The sequence below is a fragment of the Engraulis encrasicolus genome, chromosome 14 (genome assembly GCF_034702125.1).
Source record: "Engraulis encrasicolus isolate BLACKSEA-1 chromosome 14, IST_EnEncr_1.0, whole genome shotgun sequence".
In the NCBI taxonomy this organism is placed as follows: Eukaryota; Metazoa; Chordata; class Actinopteri; order Clupeiformes; family Engraulidae; genus Engraulis; species Engraulis encrasicolus.
The window spans coordinates 10,788,700-10,798,988 of record NC_085870.1 but is presented as its reverse complement, the minus strand read 5'-3'; the positions used below and the strand labels follow the sequence as shown (position 1 = coordinate 10,798,988).

Sequence of the window (10,289 nt, the reverse complement as noted above, 5' to 3'; positions counted from 1 at the left end):
TCATGTGCATTTATTTATGGTCTATTTTGTCAGGGTTGTATCAGAACAGAATGTTGAATCAGTACAGAAATCAACAGCACCAAGTAATAGTATGGGGTATTTTTACAGCATTCTGCTTAATTTGTAGTAGCAGCGATTCCCAAGATGGAGCTCGGGAGCCCATAGTGGGGTCATGGAGTTCCTAAAAGTGGGGGTTGCAAAGAGAAGGGAACATATTTGCATTAAGCCTATACATGGTTTCCCGTTTACAAATATTGGCGCCTTGAGGAGAGCCAAAAGATGCTAAGCAGCCAATCATGTGAGCACATTTTTTGAGTGACAGCAATTATCAAACAATAAAAGGTTGAGGTGGGACCCTCTGCTGCCTGTGTAGACAGGATGTAGCCTATACAAAAATATGTAAACAATGACATACATGTCTCTGATGGGAACATTTACCAACATTAGTGGACAAAAAATGTTTTGTGTTAGGAATATGATGTGGGAGGTGGGTCGGGAAAAGGGGGTCCCAGCAGATAAAGCTTGGGAACCACGGGCCTCGGTGAATGAAAAAATTGACGGTGAACTGAGAGAGCCCTGCCAACTCCAGGAAGGGTTTATGATGAGACAGGCTGTCACACTCAGACATGGGATCACTCCCCTGACATTGGGGGACAGGAGATCAATCTAGATTTTGGTCGTATATATGTATTAAAAAGGCATGACTCTATAAAGTTCTTTTTTATTATTACCAAAAATCCACCGAGCAGGCATATGCTCAATATATATAGCAAACCTTTCCCTGTGTCTTCTTGAAATCAATTTATAACTGGCATAAAAAGCTTCATAAAGTTTGCAGCTGACAACACAATTGCTCTCTAAGCCCCGCTTGATTGGCAGAAAATTAGTCCTGCCTGTCTGTTTAACTGACTGTTTAATTAATTGGGATGTAAAGTTTGAATTGCTATTATCCATAGAGTGCATGTGAAGTGAATGAGGGCTGTCCTTAAATGCTGCATCACCTTAACCCTATACTACCACAATATGAGTATAGGCCTACTGTAGGCTATTGTATTTTAAGCTGTAAGGGCCTACATTAGGCTACACAACAGAGTAACACAATCAATTAGGCCTCATTTAGAAATGTCTTTCTACAAAACAGAATCAAGGTCATATTTTATTTTATTTTAAATAAGTCAGTGACATTCATTTACAGAAGGCTACATGGAGAAGGCTTTATGGAGTTAGATATAGGCCTATATTTTTCCTTATCCGAGTCAGCTATAGGCAATGCAAACATTCAGCGAAAATGAACGGCCTCCTTGAAGAAAGCTCAAGCGAAGAACTGCACTGCCCAGAGTTCTTTGCGACAGTCAGTGCGCAGACGCGGAAGGTGAGTGTCAATTTACAAAGCGCTGTCAATGGTCGATTTTCATGTGCCGTGTGTGCCTTGTTACTTTACGGCTCTATTGTGGTATTATTACATGCTTGTAGTTGTAGTGTAATCTTATATCACAGAATAAGTAATAATGTGCACTCAGCTGAATCGTCAAGCCGCGAGCAGGATAGGCTACTCTTCGAATACTGTTGGCACTCACACAGTGATTACTTCCAGCATGCAGCAGGCTATCACTTAGCAGTTTATACAGCTGTTTTTGTTAAACATGTTGCATTAAAGATACAACGATGCAATGCAAAGATGTAATAACTCATAGTTGTTGTCCCTGCACTGTCCTTGTTCTCAAAATAAGTCGGCATCGCCGCACTTGTGACCGAGCCAGTGCTTGCTTGCTGGATGGAGGTGGCGCGCGGCGCGACACGTCTCGAAATTGTTCCTCACAAAATGAAAGTATGACCGCCAGATAAATATTTGTTGGGTGACTGTTTCTTTGTTTGGTTTACGAAGTTCAGTGCATAGAGAGGTTGTAGTGCGTACAGATCTTAGAGTCAGACCTTATTTCTTTCAAAACCTCAAGGATGGAGAAAGTTTCTAATAGATGCTATATTATTCCCACCCAGCATTACTATTGCACAGAGTGGACAGCAGCAAGCAAAGCATTGAAAGCCATTTTATTAAGCCTGGGGTATCAGTGTGTCGTTGAGTAAGTCCAGCTGGAAGGATAGTTGATTTTTATTTTGCATCACTGTGCACAATTAATATATCACTCTCCTACATACAAGTGAAACTCATAGCCCTGCACTGGGTGTGTATGAAATACCCAGTGCACTGTCACTGGGTGTGTTATTTTTTCCAATTGAAATAGAATTTACAGACATCATTGCTTTGCCACCACTTCCACATCCAGTCTGGTCTGCCGCCCCCCCACCCCTTTCTCTGTGTGTGCATTAATGGCTACTGAGACTGTTGCAGGTCCCATAGTGTAGACCAGTGTTTTTGTTATTCAACATGTGGGGTCTCCTAGAGCAGTGTTTCTCAACCTTTTTGTAGTTGAGGCACCCTTTCAATTCATGAAAGATTTCAAGGCACCCCATACCAACAAGCCGTAACATGGCATCGCATCCGATACCACAAAAGCTTAGAAAAGTAACACATTTGGAGATGCAGCTGCAGGGGCGACCTATATTTACTTTATTGTGTGTAAATGGCAGATGAAAGATTACACTAACTAACAACTTATCAATTTAGACAAATATGTATTATATTACATAATTTATTTATCAGCCACGTTTCCGCGGCACCCCTGAGGGAGGCCTGCGGCACCCCAGGGTGCCCCGGCACCCCTGTTGAGAAACACTGCCCTAGAGTTAAAATGGGTTCACCTGAAATGGTGTGAAAAAAAAGAATATTACTAATTCATATAATATAAATTAATTAATAACACTACTGTCAGAAATTTATATTGGCTTAGTAGCCAGCAAGTTTTTTCAGTCTTGTTCTTTGGTTGTGGGGAAAAAAAGTGTTTATGGGGTCCTCAGATATTCGGGATGTCAAAATGGGGTCCCGTTGCAAAAAATATTAGGAACTACTGACCTAGACTTTAGACATCAGTTTGAGAGCAGCAGTGAGAAAACAATACAATTATATGAGTAAATTATATTACCCTTTGCAAATTCAAAACTTTTACAGTGATATAAAGTGTGTATTCTTGTGACGCTCATTAGGCTATTGCTAGAAGCTTACGTACAAGAATTACAGCTGCTGTTTTGCCAAATCAGCTTAATTTGTCCTTTGTCACCTGGTTAAAGTTGGTGAACAATTGGCAAAAAATACAACTTGTTTGTTTGTTTCAGCATATTTCTTGTAGCAAATGGCCTGACGTCCGACTAATACTCAGTTGCTGACATGTATTGCAATATAAAACCGTAAAAATAGGCCAGCTATTGTCATGTTTACAGAAGAAACAATACCAGGATATGACTAGAAGTAGGCCTAGTTTGGTGGTTTTGAACATGTTATAGATTACAACTTATCTGTTCCTCAGTCATGAAGGCCATCTGTCTTCACTAGTGTAAACACACACACACACACACACACACACACACACACACACACACACACACACACACACACACACACACACACACACACACACACACACACACACACACACACACACAAAGATAATGTTCCCCCCACCATATTATCATATGTATCCTCAAGTATTGTTGCACACATGTAGCTGTCTCATTCATCTCAGAGCTTTCTTCGCCCGAGCAATAAAACTAAACATACCGTATCTCTGCTTTAAGAGATGTGGACGGAGATACATTATGTACGAGAACTTCCATCAATTATGTACCATTTATTCATACCACAGCAATAGCTAATTGATTTGATTCTCCTTGCTTCATGTATAATTAAATAGGTGAAGGCCTTGCATTGGATGCCGCTGTGTTTCACGGACCTCCTTGCTTGACGTGAGTTGTGGTGGTAAAGCTTGCACGTCTCTCTGTCTCTCTGTCTGTCTGTCTGTCTGTCTGTCTCTATCTCTCTCTCTCTCTCTCTCTCTCTCTCTCTCTCTCTCTCTCTCTCTCTCTCTCTCTCTCTCTCTCCGTCCTTCTATTTCTCTCTCTCTCTCTCTCTCTCTCTCTCTCTCTCTCTTTGTCTTTCCATTTCTCTCTATCTCTCCTCTCTCTCTTTCTGCGACCGTCCTCTGCCCGTTGTCATATGAACAGTGTTTCCAGGGAGAGGCAAAGCAATCAGTCTGCCAAATTGCATCTCCCATTGCAATTAGCAATGTGGTTGTCATTACCAATGCCATTTGTCCAAGCCTTCACATTTTCGGATGTACTATGTACCATTATTAGGCTTGTCAACTGACTTCTCATACAGACATTTTAAAAGTGCACAGTGTATCGGTAGGATTGGCACAAATTCACAAAGACTTGGAATCACCCCCTGCGTAATATACACGTAAATATGCAGTTGGGGTAAGCAATGGGAGGGTCAGTCATGTTCAGATTCATGTTCGTCACAGAAAATGAACCGAGGTCAGTGAATCTCAATGTGAAAGAATAATAATTCATTCATACTACTTTTGTCAAGCAAAATTAAAATGGGTCCAAAAGACCAGAAGAGGGTTAAATGACTAGAATGAGCTGAGAGGGTTGAGAGAAACCGGTTTGAAGACCACTAAATGCTTAGAATTTACTGTGATGCCAGACGGTTTGAGGGGTGCTGTGGATGTTGCTGTGGGTGCTGTTTAGGGCTGTCCTAAACGATTATTTTTCTCCCGATTAATCTATCAACTATTTTTTTCGAATAGTCGATTAGTCAAACGATTGATTTTTCAAGTACTCTAGCACTTTAATCTTCAAGGAAATTGGGGAAAAAAAGAAAGAAACCGTTAAAATTAGGTCCCTGAGCTCACAATGAGCTTTAAATCATGATAGTAGCTTATTTACTCCGAGATACAACGTTCAATTCATATGTGCTGGGCTATTTTAGGTTTCAATAAAGTAATAAAGCATTAGAAAAGTAAGTAAAAAAGCACTGAATTAAATTAAACGATTAGTCGACTATGAAAATTCATGCTGACTATTTTTTATAGTCGATTAGTCACGATTAGTCGATTAATCGTCCCAGCCCTAGTGCTGTTAAAGGGACACTGTGCAGGAAATGGTCAAAAAGGTACTACAACTATGCTGCTCATTGAAACTGGGCTGCCTATTGCCAAATCTGATCTCAACATGAAAGTTTACAGTCATTTTTGCAGCTAAAAATAGCTATTTTTGGAAATTCAAAATGGCGGACCATGGAGAAGATCCCCCTTTTCATGTATGAAAAGTGCAATTTTTCCAGTCATAATGAATACTTAGAATTTGATGCTGGTGGTAAGTATTAGTGAATGGGCAGCATGAATTCTAGAAATAAACAACTAAAAATCTCACACAATGTACCTTTAAGCACCTGTACCATGAGGACCCAGGTTTCCAGCCTGGCTCATACCCCAAGCCTACCCCATCTCTTTCGCTCCTCAAAAGATTTTTTTGTCAGAGTAGGCGTACTTACCACTTCTCACCCTCTTACTCAAGTGATGTTCCAGAGTCAGTGCACTCAACCACATGGAAGAATTGTGCTGTCATAGACATGCCCCAATCACTTCCCGGGCCTTACATAATCAGTCTTTCAATGTTCAGATTTTTTTTCCAACAGCAACCTAGGGTATTTCACATAATCATGACAATATTTAAGTCAGCAGCAACAGGACTTTAAGAAATCGTGTTACTAATTGCTAAAATAAGATTTCATATATATGTGATGGAGTGACCACAGTGTGCTGAGTGTGTGTTCTGATTTGGTATCAATCCTGAGTCTTTGTTCTAGTGGCTAAAGCACCCATCTTAATACCCTAGAAGGCCCAGGCTCATTGTTTTGGCAGAGACACCATGCACTCCTTCACTTCATTGCTAAACAATTTCCTTTCTCTTCAGAGCATTTCATAGGGAGTCAGAATGGAAAGGAATGAGTTAGTAGGAACAGGTATGCCATAAGTACCACTCTTTGCCCGCAAATTAATGGGCTAATGAATTGCTGGCCCACAAACTAATGTGATGCCCGCATGTTGTGCTGTCATTAAATAGTCATCAATGTTGATAGAGACACTTATAATGGTGGTCTGCAATTTTCAATCATTGTGTGGCCTTTAGCCTCTGCATTCTTGGGCAAACTTGACCAAATTGCTTTTGTGATGATAGAAAAGGCAAGTGTTGCCTCAATGAGAGGGTTTACAAAAAATACCCAATAAATATTAATGAGCCATTCATCTGGGATAAAGTGTAAAGCGGTCCTAGGTAGGGAACACAACCTGTCTGATACAGAAGGTGAGGGAGATTTCATTCGATCTCACATTGGTAGGACTTACAACAGTCTTTTTGAAGGCAGTTTTTGGAAGAGATGCCACCCATGCTTTCGAATCACCATCTGCCTCTCAGTTCCTCCACAATAACTTTTCCTATTTTGACATCCCTCGCTAGCCAATCCTCACATCGGACCAAAATGTCTAAAAATAAAAAAAAGGAAATCAACAGTTTTTCATCCATTTATTTTTTACATCAGTGCCAATCACTGAGTAAAAGCTCCTATTAATGATGTTTAGGAACATACAGTATACGTATTGCCACTGTAGTTAATAATCTACATTTTCTTTATCTGCATAAATGGTAAATGGACTGTCACTGCAAGCATCTAGCACTTTTCTCCTCAAGAGACCCTTGCATCTTTATACCTCCTGCTGTCGCATTCAAACACAATCCTCTCACACAATGATGGTGAAAGGTCATGAAAACCACCGTCCAATGCTTCTGAGGCAATTTTATACCCAGTGGCTCACTCAGCAATACATTTAGTAGGTTGGAGGGACAATCAAACCAGCAACCTTCCACCTAGGGTCCAAATTCGCTAGGTACTCTTTCCCTGTCACACCGTAACCTTGACATTGTCTGAAAGACTTGCTAAACCCAGCTGATCTGCGAATTCCACAGTATGTAAGAAATATTGCATAGTTATAGTCTTACCATTGTGATGGGAACATGCTGCCACCCGCCTGTGTGGTAGACAGTGTGAAATGATTTCAGACGCTAGCTCAGAGCAAGCCAGTCATTTTTTTTTTAATATGGATTTAAAGCCATGTGTAGTGCTCTTATTTTATTTCCTGTCTGGTGTCTTCCTTAGCCTCTTGTGACAGCTTCAAGTGAACCCGCTCTATTGGCACTTTGATTTCATCAGTGGACCACTTATACTTCTTTGTGACTTTGAGAGTGAGTGACATGGTGCTCTCTCATTCTCCGCTGGCCCCCCTTTATAGTATGTACTGTAGTCTTTTCTTTTTTTTGTCTCTACTGAGAAATGGAAGTTGAGGGTCATCTGACAGAGGACCTTTGTTGAGTTCTTATAGTTCTAGTTCTGTCATGTCACCCATTTCTCAGAGGTCAGAGAGACGGGAGTGGACTTGAGTGGTCCGTTGAGAGGGGACCGGCGGAATCATTTTTTCTCTACCGGGGGTCACGAGGCCTTTTGGCCCACGCACTGGAGACTTGCTGCCAGGCTGCCAATTCTCTTTTTTTTGTGTGAAGCATTTACATGGAGCCTTTCTTACTCTTTAGCTCTGTTTCTCTGCCCCATAGGTTTTGACACGGGCGCTGGCAATCAGAGACTCGCTGGGAGAAGATTTTCAGCCAATGCGAGAATTTAAGAAGCGGTTCAAGAAATCACCCCTTCTGGCTGGAGCTTCAATCAGGTACCCCTTTTTCGGTTCTAACAGGCTGCACACATGAAAGACTTTAAGCACATGAAGGGGCAAAACAAGAAGAACAATAAAAAGTAAAAAAAAAAAAACAACAGACATGGATGCTCACACACCTCTAGCTTCACAAAACCTTGTTTCGCCACAAGCATAAATGTAGACTTAAATAATTGATGATTACATTGTTTTTGCATTACGAGATTTCAAATATTTGTTCTGCCGACATCCACAGCAAGCAACAAACAGGTATCCAAGTGAAATGTTATGTTCTCTCTGTCCCACTGAAAATACTGTAAGAAATGATTTTCTTTTTTTTATTTGTGGATTTCTTTGCCTGACCGCAGATACTGACTACATCATCATAGCTATCATTAAAATAGACGCCCCAAGCAAAGTAATCTCTTAGGCAACCCCTGGGAGCTGTAGTCAGCAGCTAAGTATCTGAGCTTGGTCTGGATTTCTCAGCGAGCTCCGAAGGAAGTATACAAAGTGACAGAAGTATCCCCATCTGCCAGTCATGAGACGTATGCATATGACTTGTCCCGATGTGTGACTCCTCTGCTAGTGAAAGTCGGCATAGTTGAAGGTTAACAAAAGCTGGAAGGGTTGCTTATAGCAGTGCGGAGAGCTTTCTTTTTTCAAAAGATATGTTTTGGTCTTTTTCGACTTTATTGAAGACAGGATAGTATGAGATTTGGACAGGAAGCGAATGGGGGGGGGGAGAGACGGGTAGGGGTCGGCAAATGACCCGGGCCGGAAATCGAACCCTGGTCGCCCGCACGGTAGACGAGTGCCCTACCGGTTGGCCAAGATAGGGCCGCTTATGCCGTGTATAGACCAGGAGCGAACGGAGCGAATGAAGCGAGTCATTATTTCTCCATGGAGGGCACGCGACCTGCGCTACCAAAGCGAATTCGCCAGGAGCAAAGCTTCTTGCGCGACCAGAGCGAATTTTGACGATTAAACTAAATCTAATCGCAGGCGAATTCGCTGTGACGCTGCTCGGTGAAAACCAATCGGAACATTCATATCTCCGAATGTCCCAGGCTGTCAAGCCAGAGCCGTTATGTGAATCAAACATGTCAATGCAGCGTCTGCAGCGAATACAGCGAATTCAAGGCGAAACTTCTTCTGCTACCCACGCTACCAGGCAGCGTAGTTCGCTCTTGGTCTGGACACGGCATTAGAGCTTTCACTGGTATTTAGTATATGTTAGGGCTGGGCGGTTCTGGAAAAAATGTGTATCACGTTTTCTTGATGAAAATTGATATCACGGTTGTCTGCACGTTTTTTTTATAAGCGGCGATTTTCCCCCACATCTCAATGTTTCTGAAGAAAAGACTGAAATTTAATTAAAAAATGAGATAAATACTGAATTTATATTCATCTCCATTTCAATTTTAATCACTGTTTTGGAATTTAAAAAAAAAAAAAACCTTCTCTCATCAAAAAGTGAACCTTGTGTAGGTGAAACCGTTTTTTAATGGTATACCGCTCAGCCCTAGTATATGTGCAGCTCTATGCTTGCTGTTTTAGTGGAGCTCAGAATCAGCATGCCGCGGAGCCATGTCAGCAAGCTGCTCTTTCAATGTCAGAGCTGATGACGCGGAAGTTCGGGTCCGGCAATACACCGCATTCCACATTATTACGCAAATGACATTTTTTGCAGTTTTCCCAAATAATCAATACAAATTACAGTCGTCATATTTTTCAAGTCATCAGCCATTAGAGTACAATTTAAACGTTTTTGAATGAATTTTCCAATGATAACAGTATTTTTTAAAATAATAAAAAACTTAAAATGCCCAAAATGCTCTGTTCCAATTAATTACACAAAACAGTTTTGTAGTGTTGCAATTTCTTTCTTTTTTTTACCCATCTACACCAAAACAGTTGGCATTTGGTACCTTCAATACATTTCAATGTTCAAAACTTTGTTATAAGCTGTAACTGGAATGCTGCATTTAACATTGAAGTCAATGGCAGGGCATTGCATGGGAGTTCTGGAAGCCCAGATATCCTTGATGCTTTGCTCTCAGCTGTTTTTATTTGTTTGGTCGGGTGACCCACACTTCACTCTTCAATATACCCGTAGATTTCCATGCCACGTTTAGGTGCTTTGGAGATGATGACATTCTAACTCACCAGACATAACATCCCATTCATTTTCAATGGGGTTTTATGTTTGGTGAGTTAAAATGTCGATACCACCAAAGCACCTAAACGTGGCATGGAAATCTACAGGTATATTGAAGAGTGAAGTTTTTTTCACCAGACCAAACAAACAAAAACAGCTGAGAGCAAAGCATCAAGGATATCTGGGCTTTCATAACTCCCATGCAATGCCCTGCCATTGACTTCAATGTTAAATGCAGCATTCCAGTTACTAAGACAAAGAGTTTATCATCAAGTATTGAACATTGAAATGTAATTTAGAAGGTACCAAATTCCAACTGTTTTGATGTAAATGGGAAACAAAGAAAGAAATTTGTATTTGAACACTACAAAACTACTTTGCGTAATAATGTGGAACAGAGCATTTTAAGTTTTTTATTATTTTAAAAAATACCGTTATCATTGGAAGGTTCATTCAAAAACGTTTTA

At 40.8% G+C, this 10,289-nt stretch overlaps 1 protein-coding gene across 3 annotated transcripts in view; it reads left to right on the top strand.

Annotated features, from left to right (window-relative positions):
• Positions 1–1,300: 1,300 nt before the first annotated feature.
• The window catches only part of fhit (fragile histidine triad diadenosine triphosphatase), a 237,054-nt gene continuing 228,065 nt past the window's right edge, over positions 1,301–10,289 (top strand). The window contains exons 1-3 of one of the 3 annotated variants that reach the window (XM_063216341.1): positions 1,328–1,372; positions 3,807–3,858; positions 7,567–7,679. The gene's annotated coding sequence lies outside the window, so the exon portion shown is untranslated. Of the gene's footprint in view, positions 1,373–1,695; positions 1,829–3,806; positions 3,859–7,566; positions 7,680–10,289 lie in introns of those variants that run through there. The other 2 variants (XM_063216342.1, XM_063216343.1) reach the window with 2 other exon arrangements.